Raw genomic sequence first — 27,621 nt, forward strand, 5'->3', positions numbered from 1 at the left:
CGGTGCTGGCAGTTGTGCGGTCCAATCCCTACAATATGTTCAGCCCATCTGCCACTGTTTCCCACAGTGTTTAGCTTTAAAAAATCTTGAGTAAAGCCTTCCACGTTGGTAGATTCCCATTTTCAACATTTTCCTCTAGCTTCACATTTTTTTTTCCCTCCAAATGGAGTCTTGTCTTTCAAAAATGCAGGACTCAGACTGGAACTGCCCATGACTTTGACCTTGGTGGTTTCTGACTCTCTGTGGGTTTGGCTGCTCAGCTCTTTCAGCCAAGTCTGTTTAGCAGCCTCTTAGTTTGCACGAAAGGGGTGAAATGGTTGATACACTCCAGGATTAGGAATGGATAGATTTTAAAGTTAAAAAAATTAGGAAAGAGCTCCAGAAATCTGGCATCATGTGGAGAAACTTCTATTTTCCAGCCATGACAGACATCTGGGTAAGCCTGGTAGTGGTGAATGAGAATGGGGTTCACTGGCTGTGGGACCTGGAGAAGCTGATTCAATAGTCTCCAGACCTCAGGTTCCTGGTCTGTAAAATGGCACAGAAAAGGCAGCTATCTTTTAGAAGGGTACCACGATGGAACGAGCTAGCATCAGTGTCTGGTGCAAGGCTGAGCACGTCTTCACCTTTTTATCCCTTATTTGCATTTCTGTCTTTGGCTTGTTGGTCCCTTACCTCCCTGTGGCAGAAGAGCACAGGAAATAAGAATGTGGCCTCTGGGGTGAGACTGTGAAGGGTTTGATTCCTGGCCCTGCTTACTAGCTGTGTGTGACCTAGGGTAAGTTAATCTCAAATGTCCATGCCTCAGTCTGCCTAGAGGTAAAATGGGGTTGTCATAAGCCTGAAGTGAGTTGATCTTTCCAACTCTCTGACCCAGGAGACTTAGAAGCTGCCAATTGGTCAAAGAAGCAGGCCTTTGCTTATCATCTGTTGTTTTCCAGTTGCTTCTTCCTTCTCTCAGATGGAACTTTACTCGACACTTGGAATTCAGTGACAGTGAGATCTGCAGTCAGGCTTAGATTCTACATGGGACTTCTAGAAAGTCACAGAGCAATAGCCTCTCTCTAGTTTAGCTTCTCTTGCCTGGAAGCATTCCCTACTACGGTAAGTTTCAGAACAGGTCAGTTCTCTGAGAGGAAAAGAAGTTGGGTAACTTCATTTTTTTTTTTGTTATGGTGAAATATACACAACATAAAATTTACGGTCTTAGGCATATTCAAGTGCCCATTAAGGACATTCCTTAGGTACAAAGTGGCATTAAATATATTCACATTGTTGTGGAACCATTGCCAACACCATATCTAGAACTTTTTCATCTTCTCCAACTGAAACTCTGTACCCATTAAATACTAACTTCCCATTTCCCCTCCTTCCAAACTTCGGTTCTATAACACCTTTCTACCTTCTGTCTCTATAAATTTGACTTCTCTAAATAACTCATATAAGTTATATGAGTTATTTAGAGAATAATTCCATAAGTGGAATTGTACAGTATTTGTCCTTTCAGGACTGACTTATTTCACTTAGCATATATCCTCAAAGTTCATCTATGTTGTAGCATGTGCCAAGAGTTCCTTCCTTTTTAAGGCAGAGTAAATATTCCATTGTATGGATATACCACATTTTATTTATCCGTTCATCCATTGATGAATATTCTGATTACTTCCACCTCTCGGCTATTGTGAAAGTGCTGCTGTGAACATCAATGTGCAAATATTTCTGTAAAGGCTCTGCTTTCATTTCCTTGGGATATCTACCCAGAAGTGGGACTGCTGGTTCATATGATAGTTCTATTTTTAATTTTTTGAGGAACCTCCATACTGTTTTCCATAGTGGCTGCACCATTTTACATTCCCACCAACAGTGCACAAAGGTTCCAATCTCTTCATATCCATGCCAACAAGTATTTTCTATTTTTCTGATGATAGTCATCCTGATGGGTGTGAGATAATAACTCACTGTGATTTTGATTTGCATTTTTCTGATGATTAGTGATGTTCAACATCTTTTCATATGCTTGTTGGATACTTCTATATCATCTTTGGAGAAATGCCTATTCAAGTTATTTGCTCATTTTCAAATTAGGTTATTACATTTTTTGTTGTTGAGTTATGGGAGTTCTTTACATATTCTGGATATTAACTACTTATCAGGGATATAATCTGCAAATATTTCCTCCCATTCTAAGGGTTGCCTTTTTTTTCATTGACTATGTTTTTTGATGCACGAAAGTTTTTAAGTTTGATATAATCCCATTTGTCTATTTTTGCTACGTAATTTCATTTTAAAACAAAAAGAAGTATGGCCACTTTTTTCTAATGTACATGTTATACAGGTTGCGTATCTCTTATTTGAAATGCTTGGGACTAGAAATGTTTTGAATTTTGAATTTTGGGATATTTTCATTATACTGAAGGATCCCAAACTCCAAAATCCAAAATTTGAAATGCTTCAATGAACATTTCCTTTGAACATCGTGTAGGTGCTCAAAAGTTTTGGATTTTAAAGCATTTTAAATAGGGGATTTTTGGATTGGGGATACTCAACATGGGTTCTAAATAAACTTTTAGATTATAAGACCAATGGAACAAATCTAGGCTAATCACAGTAACTCCTAACATCTTCATATCTTTTTATTTGGTTCACGAGGAAAAATAATCATGATGTTAATTTAAAATCGCCAGAAATTGGGGAGAAAGAGCAGTACAGAGGTTAATCACAGCCTCTGTTGTCTGTCTGGGTTCTGGTTCCAGGTCCACCCCTTCCTAGCTATGTAACCTGAATAGTTTACCCAATGATGAGAATTAGGTAGGCTAAGTTTTGTAAAGTGCTTCAGAGAATACCTGGCACAAAGTAAGGATGTGCTTGGTAAACTGAGCCCATCATTCTTCTAATCCCATCCTGAATAGTGTTCACTGCTGTTCCAGTTTTCATTAAAAACGACACAGTGGCAAAACTGTAATGACAGTAAGAAAAAAAACAGTGTTTGCCACTGCTTGCACAGGTGGGTGGGTGGGGCATGAACAGGTAAAGCACAGGGTATTTTTAGGGCAGTGAAACTCTTTTGCCTGATAATGGTGAATACATGGCTTTATGCATTTATCAAAACCCACAGGATGTGCAACACAAAGAATGAACCCTAAACTATGGACTTTGGTTAATAATAATGTGTTAATACTGGTTCATCCGTTCTAACAAATGTATCTCATTAACGGAGGATGTTAACAACAGGGAAATTGTGTGATGGGAATGGGGTTATATAAGAATTCTCTGTATTACCTGCCTAATTTTTTGTAGACCTAAAACTGCTGTAAAAATAAAGCATACCATTCTTTTTTTAAAAAAGGTGTGGTAATGAACTAAATACAAAATGGTATCCCACCCACCTCGGTTCCCCCATCCTACAAATTCTGAGTGCACCTGCCAATAGGTGTTGTCTTTAATTTTCCTCACTATCTGACTGTCTCCCTCTTTGATTTTATCCTTCACAACATTTTCCTCCTAAGATGACACAGAATGGAAATGGGATTTTGGTCAGCTCTATCACCATCGGACAAAGATAGACAGGACTGTCCTCTCCTTTGGGACTGGACCACCGGCAACCAGGCACTTTCCCATCTCTCCTTTCCTGGGAACTAATGTGAATAGCATTTAAATAAATGTCCTATCCGGATATAAGGGGCTGGGATGAACAGTGAGAAAATTTGTGATTTATCCTTGGTTTACATTTCAAAGAAATGAATTCATCTCTAATAGGCTCTTGTCCTAAGTACAAGGCATCATCACTTATTGTGTTCACTACAGATTATCAATAACCTGTAACTAATGATGAAAATTTAGTGTTTCACGAGTGTATTTGGGTTTCACATGGGCTGGCTCTAGAGGCTGTGGGCTTACATCACACTGTATTTTTGACTTTCACAGGTTCTGCCTAACCTAAAAGTAAGATGATTGCCGTTTTCCCTTTGAACCAAACGAAAAGAAGAGGAGAGACTATAACTTGCGTACCGCACCAGGGAGACCAATTAGCAGTGCATTCACGTGGAAATGTTCTGAATCGAGCAAGTTTGCCTGCTTTAGCTTTGGAATGGAAGTGGAAACTGTTCTCCGTGTTGGGCACACCATTGTCACATCAACATCCAAAGATGCCTTCTGAGCACTACAGTCATGTTATACTGAAAGACAAGTACAACAAGCCAAGGGCAAATAATATCCAATGTCAAATGCTCTCGGGGGTTTGAGAAGTGGCTATAGTAAGTAATGGGACACTAGACTGTTGAAAAGCTTTACCTTTCTCCTCTGTGTGCTAGGCACAGCCATCATCGCTCATCCATGATATACCCTTCTTTGAAGTTGTTCCCTACCCACAACCCTTGCTAAAATCAGGGCCCGGCTTGGCAGTATTTGCCTTTAGCAACTGGCCCTTTGACCACAGCTAATTTGGTCAGGGCAGGCTTCTGACCTCAGAGGACAAATTCCGAATGAAGGGACAGAGAAGCCTGAGTCTACTGGGGGACCCTGGAGCCCTAGGGTCATGTGAAGATGAGGCCTGGGCTTGTGTCATGGGAAGCCAGCAGCTAAGGGTGGGGGTGGGGAGCAGAGATGAAGCTCTTGCCTGCCATTGGCGGGTGGGTTGGGGAAGCAGACAAGCAACGAGAGACGGAGACAGGACCACAGATCCCCAGAGAGAGGGACAGGGACAGGGTAGCGGCCTGACGCCTTTCTGGGTCCCTGGAGGCTCAAAGAACTTCCCGTGTCAGGATCCCAGGAGGAGCCCCCTTTGTCTCATAATAACCCCCTTCTGAATTGTGCATTTTTGAGGAATCGGTGTTCCTTGCCAACAAGTGCTCCATGTGGAAAGCACCCTGAGGCTGGATGTCTGTGTGTCCCAAGTGGAGCAGCCTCCTCAAGCAACCCATTTAAAAAATAATGGACGGTTCTTCCAAAAAGATAGATAAATGGTCAATAAGCACATGGAAAGATGTTCAGCTTCATTAGTCATGAGGGAAACACAAATCAAAACCACAATGAGATACCACTTCACACCCGCGAGGATGACTACTATTAACAAACAAAAAAAAAGAAGATAGGCAATAGTTGTCAAAGGATATGGAAGCTTCACGCACGGCTGGTGGAAAGTAGAATGATGCAGCTACTGTGGAAAACAGCTTGACAGTTCCTAAAAAACTAAACTTAGAATTATCATATGATCCAGCAATTCCACTCCTAGGAATATACCCAAAAGAATCAAAAGCAGGGTCTTAAACATGTTCTTGCACATGAATATTCATTGCAGCATTATTCACAATATCCCCAAAGTGGAAGGAACTCATATACCCATCAATAGGTGAATGGATGAACAAAATGTGATATACACCTAAAATGGAATAATATTCAGTCTTAAAAAGAAACGAAATTCTGATCCATGCTGCAATTAGTCATCCTTGTGAAATAAGTAAAATAAGCCTGACATGAAGGAACAAATATGTATGATTTCACTCATATGAGGTGGCTAGAATAAGACATTTTCTTTTTTTTGAGATGGAGTTTCTCTCTTGTTGCCCAGGCTAGAGTGCAATGGTGCAATCTTGGCTCACTGTAACTTCCACCTCCAACTCCTGGTTTCAAGTGATTCTCCTGCCTCAGCCTCATGAGTAGCTGGGATTACAGGTGCCTGCCACAAAACCCAGCTAATTTTTGCATTTTTAATAGAGACAAGGTTTCATCATGTTGACCAGGCTGAACTTGAACTCCTGACCTCAGGTAATCCTTTCACCTCGGCCTCCCAAAGTGCTAGGATTACAGGTGTGAGCCACTGTGCTTGGCTAAATTTGAAGAGATAGAAAGTAGAAGAGTGGGGCTGGGGAGAGGGGGAAATGGGGGAATTATTGTTTAATGGGTATGGAGTTTTTGTTTGGGATGATGAAAAAGTTCTGGAACAAGATAGTGGTGATGGTTGCATAGCAATGTGACTGTGTCTGATGGCACTGATCGTACACTTAAAAATGGTTAAAATGGTAAGTGTCATGTTATGTATGTTTTACCATGAATTAAATACATGAATAAACCAGGCTGGAGCCAACAGGCCCCCTTACCCTTCTTCGCCATTTTGCTGCGATCACTCATCCTGGGCGTCTGGCACGTGCTGCGGTGCCTTAACAGGGATGTTTGTGCTACTGCATGTAAGTGAGGCTTGGTCACCCCTTAGAGGACGCAAGTTGTTGACTGACCTTATTTCAAGACCAGTTGGAATCTAATCCTAAAATGCTGAGCAATGTTTGGCTGACTTTGTGCTTATTCAGTGGAAATGCCGTCTTCCAAGCACCTAGATCTAAATCCTTGGTGGATGAAGACTTTTGAAACTTCTTCCTAAGTACGCGACACCATTGTTTTTCTGACCATGTTAGCAATTTTATCCATACTGAACACAAAGAATCCTCTGCCCTGGGTTGCTAAAAATAAGTTGGAAGAATGTTCATCATAGAACCATTCATAGTGATGAAAAGTCAGCAACAATCTGAATGTCTAAGGTAGGGGTATAGTTAAGTATGATACGTTCATGGAATAGAATACTATGTGGCCATTCAAAATCATGTTTCTAAGCATATTTATGATGTGGAGAAATGCTCACAATGTAATATTAAGTGATTTTTCAGTAAATGAAAAAGCAGTATAAAAACTGAATATTCACGATGGATACAATGATGTCATAACCATATCTGTATTCAAACTGTAAAGACAAATGCTACAATGTTAATGGTAACTATTTCAGAGCAGAAAGAGTATATGCAATTTGATGTTTTACACTTTTTTGTTTTTTTTTCTGTAATTCATGTTATTCTTATTTTCCGGAAAATTCAATGTTATTTTTTTTTTTTAAAGAAAGTTAGGTGGGTTAGTTTTGGTGCATAGAGGACGTTTAGCGTAGCACTCCTGGGACTTTTGTTTAAGGATTTTAGATGTCCAGAGATCCTTGACCTTTGGTCCTAGACTGGGTCTTCAGTTGTCACAGGTGTTTTTGGTTTTTTTGTTTGTTTGTTTGTTTTTTGAGACAGAGTCTCACACTGTCACCAGGCGCTTGGCTGGAGTGCAGTGGCACAATCTTGGCTCACTGCAACCTCCGCCTCCCGGGTTCAAGCAATTTTCCTGCCTCAGCCTCCTGAGTAGCTGGGATTACAGGCACGCACCACCACACCCAGCTAATTTTTGTATTTTTAGTAGAGACGGGGTTTCACCATGTTGGCCAGGATGGTCTCGATCTCTTGACCTCATGATCCACCTGCCTCAGCCTCCCAAAGTGCTGGGATTACAGGCTTGAGCCACCGATCACAGGTGTTAAAAGCATGGCTGAGTGGCAGTCTCGCTCACCGCTCCTCCCAGAGACCCCAAGTTGATGAATTGTTTGTTCTGTTTGTCACTGATTCAAGATAGAAATGCAGCCACCAGATTCTTTGGCTGGAATATATGTCTGAAGTTCAATCACTCATTGTCATATTTACATTTTTTTTCACCGTGAAGCTTTCCCTACCTGTCACATGTACTTGCTGCACTTCCAGACCCCACCCTTGCTGACTGCTCTGTATCCAAAGTTGGTCCAACCCATCTTCCCATCCATCACCCACAGCAGCCCCATTCTCCAATGCTTTAGAGTCCCTGACAGCTTACTCAAAAAGACAAGTGATTCATGCCTTGGAATTCCACTGCTTGTTTATCATCTACACAACAATTATTTGGGGGATCTTGGAACTCATCATGGTTTGAGTTTTATGGAAAGGAATAAATTACTTTTCCTCCCCAACAAAATCCGTTCCTAGTTTGCTATTTTATGGACTACTTAAACTATAAACAAAACAAAAGCTAGTGACACACTTCCTGGTGTTAACAAACAGATGTTATTACCAAAGGAAAATTAAGTCAGCCGCTCAGTGCAAGTGGTATCTTACACCACTTAAAATGGCCATTTTCTTGGTGAGCACAGCACTGAGGCTTCTTTGGGAATTGTTATATTTGTGTTTCCTAAATATAAACCCTGTCATCGGCCTACACATCTTCTCTTTTGAAATATTTAGAATATTTCTTATGATTTATGTGTCTTTTTTACTGCATGGATTAATGTGGGATTGTGCAACAACAATGTAACTCAAAGTTGTTAAAATCAATAACCATGAAGCATATGCTTGCAATGACTCTGGGGAATATAATTTTGTTTGTTTGTTTTAACAATAACGACAATACGTTCTCTGGAATTCTTCCAAAGATTACCCTGTGTAGGTAAAAAAGCACCATATTCTTTGGAAAGTTTGGAAACAAGTCACTTTCCTTTACCAAAATGGATGGAACCCTAGGCTATTAAAATGATTGTCAACCTTGAATACAGAGACTCGAAAGGTTAAAATGTAAAATACTCCTATAGAAACACTTAGAGGACTAAAATTTCACTTAGAGGAGTAAAACTTCAAAATAAAGAGGAATCCAGAACGGCTGCTAGAAAGAGCAGCCAATGTCATCAAGCTCGGTTTTACCAGCACAATGTACCCTTGAGAGTCTTGTTTGACATTGTTGACTATTAAGACTGTTTGGACACAATTATGGCTATTGTTGGTCACAGCTCTGACATGACATTAAACCAACAACACTCTTGGGCTGTCATTGTCTGAAGGTCAAGTTCAGATCATACAGGAGAGCTTAGCTACAGCTGAGTGGGTGACAAGAGGACGTGGTCAAGACCACTCTGCCGTGGTGATCAAACACATCCATTATAAGAATGCAATTTTTAATCAAAGCGACATTTTATTCATAAGTGAGGAATAAATATAAATATTTTAAAATATAAAATAAAAGGCTATCCAGTGGAGAGAGATCATGAAATACCTAACAGGTAGAATGCTGTCTTCTGGAGGACGTGGCCAGGCAAATCCTCAAAGGCACAGAAAATGCCTAGCTTTTTTTTTGGACTAAACACATCCCCTTCAAATTCCTGGGTTGAAATCCGAACCCCCCGGTGTGATGATATTAGGAGAAGGGGCCTTTGTAAGGTAACCGCGCCATGAGGGTGGAGCCCTCGTGAATGGGATTGGTGCCCTTATGAAACGAATTCCAGAGAACCTTCCTGCCTTCTTTCCTCCATGTGAGGATACAATAAGTTAGCAGTTCAACCTAGAAGAGGGTGCTTGCCAGCACTCAACCATGCTGGCACCCTGATCCCAGACTGCCAGTGATCAGAACTATGAGAAATTTCTGTTGTTTATAAGCCACCCAGTCTATGGGTACTTTGTTATAGCAGTCCGAACTGACAAAGACAGCCTGAAAATGGCAAACTCCTTGACTAATGTTAAAAGTTCACCCTAGAGATAGGCCAAGGAAGGTAATCACAAATGAGCACATGAATAGAAGTCTCAGAAATGTGACCCATCAGTTTATAAACATCAACTGTTTGATCAACTCTGTTCATTGATTTCATATCACTAAAATTCTAGGATGGGCATGGTGGCACTTTTGGAGGCTGAGGTGGGAGGATTGCTTGAGGCCAGGAATTCAAGACAAGCTTGGGCCATTTAGTGAGACTCTACTTCTACGAAGTAATAATAATAATAAACTAAAAATAAATAAATAATTATGATGGCATTTAACAACATACTCTTGATTAATTTAACACCCTGAATCCTCCTCTAAAAATGGAAAGAAGGCTGGGCGTGGTGACTCACACCTGTAATGCCAGCACTTTGGGAGGCCAAGGTGGAAGGATGACTTGAGCCCAGGAATTTGAGGTTGCAGTGAGCTGTAATTGTGCCACTGTACTCCAGCCTGGGTGACAGAGCGAGATCCTACCTCTAAAATAAATAAATAAATAAAAAATTCAGGGACAGTAGGCTATGATTATTGCTTTTAACAACTATCTTGAGATATAATTCACATATAATACAATTTACTCATTTAAAAAGTACATTTCAGTGGCTTTTAGTATATCACAGGATTGTACAATCATTGCCACAATTATAGAACATTTTCATCTTACCTAAAAGAAAGCCTGTATCTCTTAACCATCACTCCCTAATCCTCCTGCCCCCCATCGCCTCCAGCCTTAAGGAACCACCAATCTACTTTCTCTTTATAGATTTGCCTATTCCAGAGGTGTCATATAATAGAAGTAATATAATATGTGGTTCTTTGTCACTGGCTTCTTTTACTTAGTAGACTAAGTGTTTTCAAGGTTCATTCATGTGGCAGCATGTATCAGAACTCCATTTCTTTTTATTGTTGAATAACACTCCATAATATAAATATACCACATATGCTTTGTCCGTTCATCAGTTGATAAACATATGAGTTGTTTCCACTTTTTGTCTATTATGAATAATACTGCTGCAGACATTTGCATACAGAGCTTTGTGTGGATGTGTGTTTTCAATTCCGGTATGTATCTGGGAGTGGAATTACAAAGTCCTATCATAATGATGTTTTTAACCTTTTGAGTAAAAGTCACTTCTAAGTATGATATTAAAACTTTCTTAAATATTTGCTCCAACATATATTTATATATAATTCAAGAAGGCCACCTTTGGAACCTTCATTATAACTATAGTTGACCCTGTTAAGGGAATCAATTCAGAGACTCCTAAGACATACAAATCTCTCATTGTTCATGTCAGACTATTTCTGTATAGCTTTGGATTTATGTATATGACACTTTCTCCAAAATAAGGCAACATCTTGTAAATGATTTTTCTTGTTGTAATGGCAACCTTGGGGCGGGGAGAGACAAAGGCGAGTAAAGACACTGAGATGTTGAGCTGCTTAGACAAAGTCATAGCAAGTGTGTGGTGGCCTGAAATAAGATCTCAGACTACCTGACCACCAAGTCTCTGCCTAACATGCAGCAAATGAATATCTTCTAATTTATTATAAGAAATGGCTTTCTTTTTATGGGCATAGGTCCCTCTCATTTTTCCTTCTTAGTAACTGACAGCGTTTGTGTGTGTATGAAGCAATTAGGCGTGCACTCTCTCAGATCAATGTAAACTCTGTTTCAAATCAAGATGTTCTGAAATGTTCAGGAATGGGTGTGTGTGTGATTCAAGTGCCTTTGGGAACATGTGAAATGAATACGTTTTATTTGTTTTGGGATCACACTCTTGTTTTTATATGTATTTTCTCTGTAAAAGTTTTTAATTCTTCTTAAATTTTTATCTAAAAACCTGGCATCACGGTTTGCTTTCCTGTAAGTCTTGGCATTTTATTCATTCATTCATTCCATTCACTCATTCACTCATAAGCCATTTGTTTATTGAAAGCCAATGGGGGTTGCAAGACAGTAAGAGAGAGACTGAAAGAGAAATTTGATGAGGTTGGAGAGGTGGGCAGAAATGGAGCTTGTAGGGCTTTTTACGTTTGGTAATAAGAGTTTTGGTTTCATTCCATATCCACCGGGAAGCCACAGATGGCCTTCAAGGAAGGAAGTGACACGATATGTCTAAAAGATATCTCTGGAGTATTGGGGATATTGAGTTTATTGCACCAGTCCAGAAAAGAGATGCCAGTGGCTTGAATTAGGGAGGAAATGTGCAGATCGAGAGAAGAAGATGGATTGGGGACGTATCTCAGAGGTAACTGCAGAAGATGAGAGTGGAAGAGAGAAAGGGAGAATCAAGCCTGACTCCCAGGTTTGTGATTCAGACATTGGGTGAATGGTGGTGCCTTTTACTAAAATGAGAAAGACTAGGGAATAACCAGTCTGGAGGGAAAACTCACAAGTTTATTTTTGGATATATGAAATCTAAGATGCTCGTAAGACATTCAGATAGAGATCTGTGCAAGTCAGCTTCCGGAGTTCAAAGGTTTGGTTCAGGCAGGAGAAGCAAATGTGGGCATTTATGGCCTGTGGCTGATACTTACAGCTGTGGGAATTCTAAGGTCCCTTCAAGAGAGAGAATAGAGGGAGGGGAGGAGAGGGCTCAAGGCTAAGCCCTGGTGGACTCCAACATTTGGAAGTTGAATGGAGGAAGAGGGTCTTGCAAAAGAGACTCAGGAGAGGCAGACATAGAGTAGAAGGAAAACCAAGAATGTGGATGTCACAGAAACCAAGAAAAGGAGGGTAAAAAGCTAGAGGTCTTGACCGGCACAATTTCAGTGGAATGACAAAGTGGGAAGAGTAAGAGCTGGATTATGGTGGGTTAAGGAGTGGAAAGGAGGCAGATACAGTGAGCATGGGAACAATTCCTCTGAGAAGTTTGGATGAGAGAAACAGATAAATAAGGATGTAGCAGGACAGGAACACAAAGGGAGGTTTTCTTTAAGATTAGAGGTATGAATATACTTACACACTAATTGGGAAGAAGGAAGGGAGGGAGATGGTCATAGTAACAAAGCCCAGAGGAGGCAGGAGGAATGATGATCCAGGACACCTCTTGGCTGTTGGTAGAGTTTGGCCGTTGATGGGCAGGTGGACGCTTGCTCAGTGATAAGAGAAGAGAGGAGGGAGAAGGTTTAAGTCAATGCAAATAGTCACATAGATTTAAGTTATTTCTGGCTCATTTTTTTTTTTTAAGATGAAGTCTCACTTTGTGGCCCAGGCTGGAGTGCAGTGGCTCACTGCAACCTCCACCTCCCAGGTTCAAGCAATTCTTCTGCCTCAGCCTCCCGAGTAGCTGGGACTACAGGCACACGCCAGCACACTCAGCTAATTTTTTGTATTTTTAGTAGAGATGGGGTTTTACCATGTTGGTCAGGCTGGTCTCAAACTCCTGACCTCAGATGATCCACCCGCCTCGGCCTCCCAAAGTGCTGGGATTGCAGGCGGGAGCCACCGCGCCTGGCCAAGTTTTTGTTTTTTAAAATATTTGTGAGGCAAGATTAGCAGTTGAGAACTAGGGTGTAGAAAGATCAGAAAGAAGGTTTGGAAATAGCATCTTGTTCAGTGGGAAAATATGCTTACAAGAAAGAGAAAGAATTAAAATATTAGTCTATGTTGAGGACCACTGGAGATAATTCATTTAAAGTGAAATCGAATTACCCACTGACAGTGAGATGATTTTCGGTGGTGCAAAACACAGGGTTAAATAACAGTGAATCTCAGAGTGAGGACGCCATTCTTTTTCAATTCTCTTTCAGTTAATAACGAGAAAGTCTCCATGTGGTACGAGTATGTTGATAGCATCTCTTAACTTCTGCTACTGTCTCTTTTTATTCAAGACAGAACAGGCTTCAGACTTGGAGCCTTCCATCTGAAATTACGTCAAGCAGGAATTTAGTAATACTGCTTTGCTTTCATTGTACTTAACTTTTTATGACTGTTATGTTTCTGTCAAGTGATTCTGGTTTTTCATTTATGTTGATGATATGCAATTTCTTTTAAAAAATAAAATTATTTGAGTTTACAAAATGAGGAAATAAAAAGAGGAATCCGGAGCTGGGCGTGGTGGCGTGTGCCTGTAATCCCAGCTACTGTGGAAGTGGAGTTGGGGGAATTGCTTGAGTCTGGGAGGTAGAGACCAGCCTGGGCTACAAAGTGAGACCCTGACAGGAAAAAAAGAAAAAAAATCTTTGGTTGATAATAGCATAGGGAGTGGGATGCAGTGGCTCACACCTGTAATCCCAGCACTTTGGGAGGCTGAGGTGGATGGATCACTTGAGGTCAGGAGTTTGAGAGCAGCCTGGCCAACATAGTGAAAACTTATCTCTACTAAAGATACAAAAATTAGCCAGGTGTGGTAACGCATACCTATAATCCCAGTTACTTGGGAGGCTGAGGCACTAGAATCGCCTGAACCCAGGAGGTGGAGGTTGCAGTGAGTGGAGATTGTGCCATTGCACGCCAGCCTGGGTGACAGAGTGAGACCCCATCTCAATCAATCAACCAATCATGTAGGGAGTATTGGGACATGACCAAAATGGTGACAGCAGCCTAGAAAAGGTGGGGCGTTGGGACACACGGCAGTACCTCGTGTGGCCTGTTGTGATTTTCACCAGGGCAGTACAGCCAGCTTTCTTCTCTCCTGTAAGTTACTTACTCTTAAAGATATGAAAGTCAGAGGCCTTGAGGTGGGATGCACAGCCCTGTGGAGTAGTTACCACACGAATGACTTAGCAGCCCAATGTTTCAGGAGTCGCCACGTGGGCCAACCCAGTGACAAGTGTTTGAGTCAGGTGACAGGGAGATCCCAGGCGGAGGAGCCGATGGTTGCACTACATGCTCGGTGCCCACTCCTCCCTTCCCCTCCAGCTGCTGTCCCTGTGACAGAGCCCTCCTGGCTGCCATCTGTGTCCACTGGCCCTCTGCAGTGCTATCGTCCTGCCTGGGGACTGTTCTCACTGTATACAGGGTGACCTGCCTGCCCTGCTGTTCGAGAGAGAAAGCTGGGCACACATTCTCAGCCAGTCTAACCTCAGCATCCTCCTTTGGCCTTTGTGAAGGCCTGGATACAACCATTGGATGAATCCAAGACTCGAATATTCCCAGTCGGTGATGCCTTAAGGGAACTTACTTCCTAAATTGAGAGTGTGCCTTTCCTGGTAGAAGAAAAAACCCTCTCTTCTTATCTTCTAGGTTTCCAACTACATACATGGACTTGTCTCTAGCAGTGTAGTATCTTGTACTAACTCTCCCCACTTGGCCTGGGACTGTCCCTGTTTTAAAGCAGAAAGTCTCACATTCCAGGAACCCCTTCAATCTCGGGCAAACTGAGATGGTTGGTCATCCCAATCTTAAGTGGGGGACAAGTGTATGGGTGTTTCTCTTGGACACCAAAGAATGTTTGGATATTCTGTCCAGAGAAACTGTGTTTTGACAAAGTCAGAGTATTAAATGATTTCCTCATTCAGATTTAGACCACGGTGGAAATGTGAAAACTGTGTGCTGTTTTTGTGAAGATAAGTTATGTAATGCACTGAGAACAGGATTTGTTGCATCAGCAGTGGCTTTAATTGGGCTGAGCCAGGAAAATCCGCAAAGATCCATTCTTCTAGGTATGTTTATAAAACCTGCTGTGTTCGTAGTGAAACCTAAAACTCCAATCAGCTTCCTACATGGTGTGCCTGTCTGCAAAACAGGTTATGCTTACCCAAAATATTTGGAATTTGCATGGTGTGCTACCTTAAAGTAATGCCAACTACTGTTATAAATGACTCCAAAATATATAATTGCTCAATGCAATAGAAGTTAATTTCTTGCTGACATAAAGTCCAAAACAGGTGATCCTGATTGGCTGGCAATTCTTCCCCAAGCAAGGATTCAGGGACTCAGGCTCCTCCCATTTTTTGGTGTCCCCAGCATATGGTTTCCAAGGTTGTCATAACTATCTGCATCAAAACAAAGGATGGGTAAAGAACAGACACAGACACACACATAGGAGGTTTAGGGGAAAGCAACTTGGATGTCCACATCACCTACTCACATTCCACTGGTGACCTCAGTCACCAGAGCCACAGCCAACAGCAAGATGGTCTGAGATATGCTGTCCAGGTGGTGCCCAGGAACAAGAGGAGATGGGTTTGGTGAAAGCCAACAGTCTCTATCACAGATGGGTGTCTTGTGTCTTTCTCACTATAAAGCACAGACAGATTTAATCCTGAAGGCAAGAATCCTGAGACTGCAGACAGAGTGGGGTTAGATTCTGGCTGATTCTCTTCTTCTTTCTAAACATAAGTCATCACACTTTCTAATCCTTGGAACATGTGAACATGTCACCTTACATGGCCAAAAGAGACTTTGCAGATGTGATGGAGTTAAGAATCTCGAGATGGGAGAGATTATCCTGAATTATCCAAGTGGGCCCAATGTGATCACAAGGGTCTTTCTATGAGGGAGGCGGGAGAATCGGAGAGAGACGGAGATGGGCTGGTTCCTGAAAGCTTCTTAGTGCAAATGTGCAGTGCTTGGGCTGGGAACACTCAAACATTGAGGAACCGGAAGAGCCAGTAACCTTAGGGTAGCCCAATAGCTGACATGGTGGATCTGGTCTCCAGAGTAGGGTTGCCAGATAAAATACACCCAATTCAAATCTAAATTTCAGAGAAACGAATGTTTGTGACATACTTATACTACAAAATTATTTGTTGTTTTTCTTTCTAAAATTTAAATTTAAATGAGTGTCCTGTATTCTTGTTTGCTAAACCTGGCAACCCTATTCCAGAGGTGCATGTCCTGAGAGAGAACCAGGCAGCAGCTCCATTGAGTTTTTCCGGTTCAGTGTTAGAAGCTGCATAGCGTTCTTCTTCTTGCCTAGATAGAGGAGGGTCAACATCACATTGTAGGAGAAGCCTGTGGGATGAAACACACACATATATATTTATTCATATGGCCACCTTTGGAAAATACAGTCTTTAGAGTAGCTAGTTCCCTATTGTAAATTCAAGAAAACAGGTACAAATGACGTGGTGAGGTGATACTGCCGTTAAGTATGGAGCCAGGATTCAAATCCATGGCTGCTTGGACCCAAAACCAATTTTTGAAGTCGTGATCACTGAGAATGGGGAAAGTTTTATAGTTAAACATGCATTCTAGACTTCGGGAAGCAGTTTTCCCAAAGATCAGAGGAGAGATAGGCCAGATGTTACGTTCAGGGACTTTCAGATGAACGATGTCTCAAGAGAGTTTGGATGTTCTCTGAAATGTCACTCCAAATCTGCAATTGCAAATGATTCTCCTGTGGAAGAAAAGGGGAAGGGAACTAATAAAACCAGAGGCTGCAGAGGAAATTCTCTGATGCTCTCAGATTTTAAGAGGGCAGGGACAAAAATGGGAAGGAAGAGCACTTAACCAAGGACAAACAGAAATTAGTGGCTGAGAATTGTAAAAATAGTAGCAGGAAGCGTTTACGCCCCAAAAGATCTGTGCATGAATGTCCAGGAAAACAAGCAAGGGCTCGACTTACTGCCTGGGGTCAATGGTGCAACATTCATAGGCCCGAAAAGCAAGGAGCTCTTCCAAGGAAAGGACCTTGAAACTAAACCAGCCTCTGGAATGCAGGAGAGGATCAATTCATATTGCTTAAATGCATGAATGAACAAATAAATATGTCCAGGAGGGAGCTGAAGGGGAGGCCAAGAGAGGCCACAGTAAGAAAACACTGAGTTCTCCTAGTGCAGATCTAGAGAGGAGTGGGATGCTCCGAGCACAGACTCTAAAGGAAAGAAGAGCAAAGTGGGCAAATATCAGCCTAATGTACAGGAAGAATGATTAATGATAATTGAAATGGGTTAACTGGCAAAAATTACCCCATTCGATTGCAGAATTGGCAAAAGAAGTTTTGACTTGGAAGCTTCTTTGATTTGAAATTATTGAAATGTTAAACATAGACATTTGTTTTAAAGGACTGTTTTGCTTTAGTACGACTTAAAGAATCTTCTAATCCTGTATCTTTAAAATATTTATTTATTATTTGAGACAGGGTCCCACTGTGTCACCCAGAGTGGCTCCCTGGCTCAAGACATCTTCCCACTCCAGCCTCCTGAGTAGCTGAGACTATGGGCATGCACCACCATGCCCAGCTCACTTTTTATTTGTTGTAGAGATGGAGTGTTCCTATGTTACCCAGGCTGGTCTCAAACTCTAGGCTCAATTGATTCTCCCACTTTGGCCTCCCAAAGTGCTGGGATTCCAGACATGGACAGTCATGCCTAGCCCTATATTTTCTTGATAGGAAAAAACTTTAGTTCAATTTCCTGCTAGCTAGGTAGTATAAACATTAGCTTTTACTCAGATGTTCCTGGAGTTGAGTGTACTTCACTAACAGAAATGATATCTTGTGACTATTTCAGTATTTATTACTAAGAAAAAAGGGAAACTTTTTTTTGTATGCGAAATGAACAGTATTATACAATAAAAGGTTTGCTTTGGGTTTGGTTATGCTTTTAAAATTTGTCTATTGATAAAAAGTAATTTTGACTAGTGTAAGCCGTAAAAATGGTTTGATTTCCATTTATAGATTTTATGAATAAATGCTAGAGTTTTCTGTTATGCTGTTGTAAGATTTGCATTCAAAATGTCTGCAATTGAAACCACTTTAGTTTATTTTGGTGTTCAGAAATCTGTTGACAGCCACCCCAAAAAAAGCCTTTTTTTTGAAACAGAATCTTGCTCTGTCGCCCAGACTGGTGTGCAGTGGTGTGATCTTGGCTCACTGAACCTCTGCCTCTGGATTCAAGCAATTCTCCTGCCTTAGCCTCCCCAGTAGCTGGGATTACAGGCACATACCATGCCCATTTAATTTTTGCATTTTTAGTATAAATGGGGTTTCACCATGTTGGTCAGGCTGGTCTTGAACTCCTGACCTTGTGATCTGCCTGCCTTAGCCCCCCAAAGTGTTGGGATTACAAGTGTGAGCCACCAACCCTGGCCAAAGAAAGACATTGAACACATTTATTTGATCATTACTTTTTAAATTCCTACCATGTACAGGCTGTGTTCTAGGCACTGGAGAGAGAGCAATAAATAGGATAGGGCCAATTAAATGAGTAATCAAATAAACTAAAAGAAAAGATATACCTCATGGGTAATATATGCCATAAAGAAAATAAAACAGGTAAGGAGACATGGGCTAATTACAGAGGCTTTTATTTTAGATACTTAGATAAGACTTTTATAAGGGGGTGACTTATGACTATAGATTTAATGATAAGAAGCCATCCATTCTGTATACAGCAAGCATAATAAAAGAAATATTATCCTATAACAAATCCTTATTAAAGTCTATTCATTTAGTGAGTGAATGAGTGAGTTAGTTCATAGGTTAGCCAGATGATGAGCTATGGGAGCTGATCAGCTAGTCCATGTGAGGCTGTTGTTTCTGCCTCTGAAGTCAGCAGGGCAGGCAGGTGGGGAGAGAAGTGAGGGAAGTGAGGGCAGGGATGAGCTCCAACCTCACTGGTCTCTCAGCGCCTTCAAGCCTCCACCCTCAGTGCGCTTAGTCTAGGGGCTGAGCATGCACCTGGCCAGGAGCTGCAGGAGCTGAAGGAAGTGATCCTGTGGGAACCAGAGAAGCCGTGGCCCAGCTACTGGCCAACAGCAGGAGCCAGTGGGGGAGTCTCAGCGTGCACGAGCTGCAACAGCACCTGCAGCCCTGCAAGGACCTTCCTTGCAAAAAGAAAAGGCTGCTGCTGAGTTTCTGTCTTCCAAATCTTTCACACAATATCCCTTGTGGGCCACGCCAACCTGGAACTGTGCAGGGAGGAGAATAGAAATGGAACTCCAGCTTTGCTGAGTGGACACAGCAGGAGCCCACCCCAGCTTGTTCTAGCAAGATGCCTCAGGCAGCCCAGCACCCTCGTCTTTGCTCATGCCTGTGTCCTCAGTGCCGATCTGTTTAATACTATAGCCTGACCTCTCATAACCCCAACTCAGCACTTGCAGTCCCCTTTAATTTCATTTTATTTTCTACAGTACTCATATCCTTCTTACATGTTTTGTGATGAATTAATATCATGTCTATTGCTTGTTATTTGTTTCCCACCAGTAGAATGGAAGCTCCACGAGGGTATAAACATATTCCTGTTTTGTTCCATGATATATCCCAAACACCTAGAACTGCCCTGTCACATCGTGGGCCTTCAGTACACACTGCGGAGTGAAAGAACTAACATGGCAAAAGTGAAAAAAATAGGGCAAGTGTTGGGGTGTCAGGGATGAGCCTGGAGAAGTCAGCGGCCGCCAAGTCAGGTAGCATCGATTTTATACTATGTGTGCTGAGAAGCCTTTGGGAGGTTTTCAGCACAGGAGTCAAGTGTTGTGTTTGATATTTTTAAAAGAGAACTCTGGTAATGTGGAGGGGACATAGGGAGAGGTGAGCCTGGAAGCAGGAAATCCAACAGGAAGTAGTTGCAATCATCCAGCTGGGATGAGAGTGGCTTGGTCTATGGCGATTGCAGAGAAGGAGAGGCAGGTGGTGAGGGTCAGGATCTACTCTGATGGCCGAGCTATCAGCACTGCAGAGTGTTAGATGTAGAGGATGAAGATGGCTCAGGGTGTTATCCTGAGCTCCTGCGTGAAACAGTGAATCCATTCGCAGAGATGAAGACTGGAAGAGAAGCAGGCTTAAGCAGAGAAACTGAGATTTTCATTCACTCATTCAATGCGTATTTACTGAACACCTCCTCTGTGCTGGGAACTGTGCCAGGTCTTAGGGATACACAGGTGAACACACTGGACTAAAATTCTTGTCCTCAGGAGATTACATTGCAGGGGAGGAGAGAACAACAAACAGGAACGTCCGAACCTCAGTAGGAGGACGAGAGGAGGGGATCAGGAAAGGGGAGAAGGCGAAGGAGGTGGTAATTTTAAGTTCAGTGGGCAAGGAAGGCCCCTTTAACCTTGGAGGATGTGAGGGAGGAAGCCATGAGGACACTTAGTGAGAGAACTTCCCAGGGAGATGGCATGCCAAGTTTGTCTATGGCAGAAACGAACCTCATAGACAAGGAGACCAGCCTCAAGGGGAAGGGCCCCAGGAGAGGAGGCCTGAGGAGTGACGGGGTGGGGTGTAGACTAGACCATTCATGGATTTGTATTTGGGGTGAGATGGGAAGTCTCTGGAGGCAGAGGAATGACATGAGCTGATGTCATGTTTCTGACACACTCATTGGACATCCCAGTGGAGACATCAAAGAAGCAGTTGGATGAGTCTGAAGGCCAGGGGAGAAATCATAGCTGCATTTTGGTGCCATCAGTGTACCATGGAATTTAAAGCCAAGGGACTAGATAAGGTCAACCAGAGAAACACTATAGATTGCAAATAAAGGCAGCAAAAAAACAAGAAGAAAGCATCATGCAAATATCCTAGACATCTATCGTTATTTTTGGTTCTGCTTCTTTCCCATCAGGGAGCCACTATTGGGAACAATGGTTGATCTAATTCATATGCAGCGCTCTGAGGGTTCATAGTGAAAGAGATTTACAAATTCAAGTTGCATTTTCCATATGCATGCATCTTGCAGCCCTTTATAAGAAAAGCTGTGACTATAAGCGGTGTCTGTGGGCAGATTAGCTGAGGAGAGCAAGAAGTAATCAAAAATTCTCAGCACACTTAGCTCCAGGTAAAGTTCAACCTTTGCTCCTGGAACCATAAGCAGTTGTTGTCAGAGGCCGCTGCTTTGTGTAATAAGGCCATTTAAGGTCACAGTCAGCTGGAAGCTTTTGGTCAAAAATTACCCTTGCCTGAGCCCAGATGGTTGGATGCTAGCAGTGTTCTGGCAAACCAGCTATGTGGGTGGGATGAGGTTGGGGAGGAGCTCTGATTTGTCGTGATAGCCAATTTCCATGGTGTAAATACTTTATCAACAGCCAATTTCAAGTTAAGCCAATTTCAGTGGTTTAACAACTGGCTCTCAAAATTCTAGCAATTTTCTTGAGCATTTAACAGCTGGCCCCAGCACATCAGCCTATTTCTCTCCATGACCCATGGCAAGGCTACACTACACTCTTAAAGCCTTGATTTCTGTGCCTTCTCAGATTTTCTCCACTCCCTGTGTCCATGACTATAGGTCACATTGACAATGGCCAAATGCCCAGCACAATGACATTTATCTTTGGAATTTGGGAGCTCCTCTCTGTTACAGTCTCTTTTAGCCATGACCCCAAGAAGACATCAGCAATGTTTGCTGAATTGAGCTACTGTCCTTGTCATTTCCTATTGCAGGATACTTGTCTTCACTTGGGGGTGAGCCATCTATCTGCTTACACATGAGACCCACTCCGCATCATTAAATTATTTTGAAACCTTCTAAAGGGAGGGCCCTGAACTTAGTGCCGGGGATACAAAGGGCACAGATTTGTCCTTCAGGGACTTATAAAAGAGTTGAAAAAATACAAAGAACACCTAGAAAGGTTGGTATTATTATTATTTTTAAGAGTCATCAAATGTCCATGCAAACTGAGGCACCCAGATGTTGAATGCTGCAGAGGTTCATAGTAAGTTGAGTTAGGCAGGTTTGCACAGGGGATGTGGGGCTGGCATCTGTGCTGATGCATAAACAGTTTGAAGCTTGGGGCTGGGATTACATTGACTGTTCTCACGGACTTTGGAGAATGATGCATCCAAGAAAGCATCATTCTCCAAAGCACTTTAATGATCAACAAAATGCTGGGGCCTCAGGATTGTACATTGGAATGAGGACAGACCATATATATGGTATTTATCGATTGAAATCTATTCATTACTCTCCCCGCCCCCACCCCCAAATTCTACCCTATTTCTAAAAGTCATATATGGAAAATTCACCATCCTTGGGGGCTCATTTCTACTAGGGGGTGGGAAAAAGACTGTTTACTAAGCTGATTCACTACCTTCAGAGCCCAGTGGCCTTTCTCTCAGATGTATATTGTGTTTGGGGAAATGGGTCAAGCATAGTTAATCAGTCAGTGGGTTTCCTACTGGTCTCTGCAGCCTCTTCATGTTCAGCAGCAGAGCTGGCGTGAAGCATCTTGGGGGGTCATGTGGCTGGGGAAAGAAGTGTCACATAGCTGTACCAAAGCATGGCCACCTCCAGGTCTCTGGGACAGGAGGCACTTTGTGGCCAGTGGAGGACACGAATGTCAGCCACCAGCCATTTTGTATATGTGATGGTGATTTGGAGGAAACTGCAGAGGGCACAGACACGCAGACAGGAAGGCTGGTCTCAGTGACATTTGTGCCGCATTCTTCCTCACCCCTGCTGAGCCTTGCAACACTGGAGACTTGTGGCTCTGGGAGCCAAGTGGCTGATTGGGAGTCCCAGGAGACAGCAAATACAAATTAATCTTCAGGCCCACCAGTTTCCCTGAAACACACCACTTTCAAGCCAAGAGAAGCAATTTTCCATAGCTCAAGTCTGGATTTTACCTCCTGGAAAAGGCTCTGAAACCATATGGGTCAGAAAACCAATGATGTGGGGTTTTTTTTTCTGTTTTGCACGGAGAGTCAGAGTGACAACTCCAAGATTCCAGATGTACGGCAGCTGGGTAAAATGTGCGCACGAAATCTGCACAGCAGCTTCAGAAAGGGAACTGCTAGAGGCTTCTAAAAACAGATCATTGACTTCCTTCTCTTTTCTTTCTTTTTTTTTTTTTTTTGAAGCTTATCAGGACCGCTGGACATACTTTTCTGGAAAGAAATAAAGAGAGAAAAAAATAAGCCCTGTTGGCACTGGTTGTTTTGTTTCTTCAATTTTCTTGTCAACTGACTCATGCTAAAAAAAAAATGTCGATTTCAATCAATTTCAATCCCATAGAACAGAAAAGTAGAGAATTTATAGGCAACTAATGGAAACAAAGAAACCATTTGGTTTTTTTAAGTGTAATTTTTCTCTAAAATAGTTCTCTCCAAGTAATAAGATCGGTGATTTTTCCTCACTGCACCACTGTGACTGTTCCTATATTGTTGTTTTCATGGCGCCTCAGAGCTCAACTTAGGTGGGTTTCTTAGAAAAGGGCCCTTCCCCAGAGTGGGTGGGCTTTCACATCAGAAGGCCTGTGATGTGATCGGGACCTATGTCCCTTTAAGTAGGGAGGGCTTTGCTGTCATGGGAAGCAGCCCAGTCCACTGGTGGAGGTCATCCAACCCTGGTTATCCCGGTTCATTTGTCATTTAATAGTGACAATTCTCACTTTCGTCCAGGAATCTCCAGAGACGTTTTACAACATTGTGACTAAGACTCAGTCATGTGCTGGCGGCTTCCACAGGCTAAAGACTGACTCCCCCAGAGCCAGAGGTGGCTCCGTAAACTGGGCAGAGCCTTATATAACCCATGTTACAGCAACCAGGTGTCTCGAAATCTTCCAGCCTTCAGGCTCCCTCCTTCCCATCAGCACAACGCTCACTGGCTCCCGGCCCCATCCTGCATCCAGGAGCCAGCTTGCATCCAAGCCCAGATTTCTGCAGATTCCTGCTGGAGCCTTGCGTTCTGCTCCCAGTCCTTGCCTCAGCGACTTCCCTGATTCGGTTTCCTCACTCGACAGCTTGCTTTCCTGGACCCCGCTATCTGTCTGCCTTTCTCTCTCACCCACCCAAATGTCAATGCAGCTTGCTTTCCACAAGACATCCCGCTATAAGACTGTGGCACTTGGCCGACTTTACCGATGGCTTGGGGAGATGGGGCGGAGTTGCAAGAGAACGCAATGCTGCGGTGACCTGTGTGTGCACTTCCTTCCCAGGCCCTGGGTCTCATGAAGCGGTCCTGGTCCCCTTTTGTTCCTGGGAACTGGTCTTACTGTTCCCAGGTGTCCTCCCATTTTCTCTGGCTTCCCTGGCTATCTCATTCCTCTCTGCTAGGCTACCCTGAAATCTTCACATTCCTCCCACTTTATTTTGCTTCTGAGCTTTTTCTCTTTTTTAAATTTTCTTTTTATTTTTTGAGACAGGGTCTCACACTATCACCTAAGTGGGAGTGCAGGATGTGATCCATAGCTCACTACAACTAACCTCAAACTCCTGGGCTCAAGTCGTTCTCCAGCCTTGGCCTCTCGAAGTGTTGGGATTATAGGCATGCCACCGCACCAAGCCTGCTTCCAAACTTTCTGATCTCACCCTTCCCCAGGCAGATTATGCTCGCAGGCCTCTCCTCCCTTCATCACCTGGCCCACAAAACCAATGAGGATACTCTGTCCTCAAGAATGAAAGACAGAAGCAACAGTCTGCAGCAGAGAGGAATTATGCCATTCTTCTAGAAGGTAGCAGTGGCCCCCATCAATCATTGGGTATTAGTTTTATTTCTCACTAAGCCATATCTCATTCTTTTGGTCTAAGTTCATGCAGGTTCTTTGTCGCACTGTGATTTAGGTTCAAATATATAGTAAGTGCCTCTTATATGGCAGACATTCTAGTGGGAACTATAGGTACAAGAGGGGACAGGAGTGACACGTTCCCTGATCTCACACAGCGGAGGCAAACAGCCACATGAGGACTGTGGAAAGCCCCAGAAAGTGCCTAGGCCCTCATTCCAACAACTTCCTATTTTACCTCTCTGGAAATTCAAGTTGCATGGACAGTAGCCATAAAGTCTTGGAGTCATCATCCAGCATCCACTCTGGCTCCGCCTCTGCCCCTGGCCAGGGGCCGGTGGCCAGTGCTGGGGACACACATTCGCCATCCAGGTGGCAGCTGGAGAAGAGGTGAGAGACAACCTGAGGCCCAGAGAGAGATCAAGGCTGGGACCGCAGAACACCCACAGAAGCCGCAACACTGCATGCCAATTTCTGTTTTGTGACCACATCTATGGACACAGCGTGAGCTGTCAGAATGAGGCATGGGGGCTCCACAGGAGCCATGCATGCCATGATGATGGTTTTCAGCAGTTGTGCTCTTATCATTGTGGTCAAGCAGAGAGGCTGAGAACGTGTACAGAAGAGAATGATCCCAAGCGTGCTAAGTACTAACATGCAAGGAAGCAGTTTAAAGCAGCCTCAGGGAGAAGAACAAGACCCTTCCCTGGCTCCCATGAAACTCGCTGAGACAGAAACCACTGGACTTTATTCTGTGTTTTAAAATTCTATATGCTGTATTTTTATCTCTTCTAGAACTTTCTGCTGTGCTTTCACTGCTGTTTTCCAAAGGCATGAAAATAAAATCACTGGTCAACAACAAAGTAACCACCTAAAACTTTGGTTCTTATCAACATATGGTCTAGAAGAGAGCTTCTCAAGCTCACAGGCACATGAATCCGCTGGGGATCTGGTTCAAATGCAGATTTCAATACAGTAGCTCCAGGGTGGGACCTGAGATTCCACATTTCTGACAAGCTGCTGGACTGTGGACCACTTGGGTCTACCAACACCACGTCTACGGTTTGGAGTCACGACAAGCAAGGACAACAGAACGCTCAAGACAGGACAAGAGGTGTATGTCAGTGACCGAGAGAGAAACAGCCTTTCTTTTCCCTCTGCTCTTCCCAAGGCTGGAGTTTGTGCTCCTGTAACTGGGTCTGATCTGCTGATGTTCATTCTCTCCCTTGGCAGGCATCCTGGTCCCCTAGAATATTCTCATCGTTCAAGGAGGGAGTCACATTTATAAGACCCTTTCCCTTTAGTAAGAAGAGCAGCTCTGAGTCCCAATATAGAATCTGAATTTTTTCTTGAATGAAAGTTGTATGGCCTTGGCCTAGCGAGGAATGACTCTCCTCACCTTGCAGAAGAGGAGACATGATTTATAACACAACTGAGGGTTTCCTTGTTTATTCTTCACAACAAATCTGCAAGGAGTTCTTTCTATCTCCATTTATAGATGGGGATGCTGAGGCTCCAAGAGCAATCAGGTGACATGTCCAAGGTCACGCAGCTGATCATTTGCAGAGCTGACTCAACAGACTGAGTTCCTTCTACCACCTCTGACTGCCTTTCACTTACGCAGTTATTTAAAAAGCTTGGGGCTTGCCTGAATTTCAGACACTCAGAAATCCATTATTTCTGACCCCGCTACCAAAAAAAAGTGACCCTAAATTGCTATAGAAAAGAGATGAGTCATTAAGTACCAGGCAAGATTTATTAAATAGACCAATGGATTTACCCTAATGAACTTTTTGAATTTCGAGGGTAAAGAAAAAAAAAAAAACCATTGTAAGTTCAGGAAAATTATTACAAATGAATAAATATCAGTGTAAATTTAGAATTCTCCTCCATTACACGAAACAAAAGAAACAACAACATCTACATAATTTGGGAGAAAATGCTTATGAATTACTAATTCTACATTCAGCCGAGTGATGTTTGCACACACTCAGATATTCTAGACCTCAGAAAGTCAACCACCTACACACCGTGCTGAAAGAGTCACCCAAAGAACTGACCAGAGCCAGTGAACTGACAGATGAAGTAAAACAAATAACTTCAGAATGGGAAGGACACACAGAATAAGTGTATAGGCCTTACACTACGAAACCAGTTAAATATATGTAAATCCAAATAATTATTGCTAGTGTGGTTATATAACTTACTGTAAATATTAAAATAATTATTGAAAGAGAACATACATATTATTAGTCACAGTAATTTAAGCCAAAAATTTCACACGGATCAAACCAGAGCTGAGAATGGTTGGAAGAAGAAGAATGTAGGTAATGTTCTAAATACCGTATTTTACGTAAGAGAAAGGCAATAGGTGTTATTTCATTCTTGTCATGAAGAATTAGAGAAAAATGAATTTAAATGAATGTTAACCAGTAACACAGTTAGGATACATTGCACTTTTTCCAAAAAGGAAAAAAAATAAAACATCAGAAAGAAAAATATACCTCAACATGTCCAATCGTTGCTCCTAAATAATGGAATTATGCGTGATTTTATTTTCTTTTTACTTTTTTATGTTTTCCAAATTGTATACAATAAACATGCATTATTTTGTAATGTAAAAATAAAACCATAAAACTATTATAGGAAAAATGTGCTCCTTTTAAAAAACTACATGTACATCTAATAAAGCAGCTGTACACAGTTCATCACACTGCATAGCCGGGGTAACTAGATTTTTCTCCTTTTTAGTCGTCTGTAGTCCCAGCATGAAATTTATGTTTCAAAGTCTCAGGCATGGGAGTGAATAATTGATATATCTGGAACCGTCTATGAATCTATCAGATGACCTTTGCTTTTGCAAATAGCATCGGATGGAAAGAAAACTTAATTACCTTACATTGAAAGCTGTGATCACTCAACCATCCAGACAGAACTTT

Source organism: Aotus nancymaae, unplaced genomic scaffold, assembly GCF_030222135.1.
Source record: "Aotus nancymaae isolate 86718 unplaced genomic scaffold, 86718_ANA_hifiasm-v0.15.2.pri h1tg000010l, whole genome shotgun sequence".
In the NCBI taxonomy this organism is placed as follows: Eukaryota; Metazoa; Chordata; class Mammalia; order Primates; family Aotidae; genus Aotus; species Aotus nancymaae.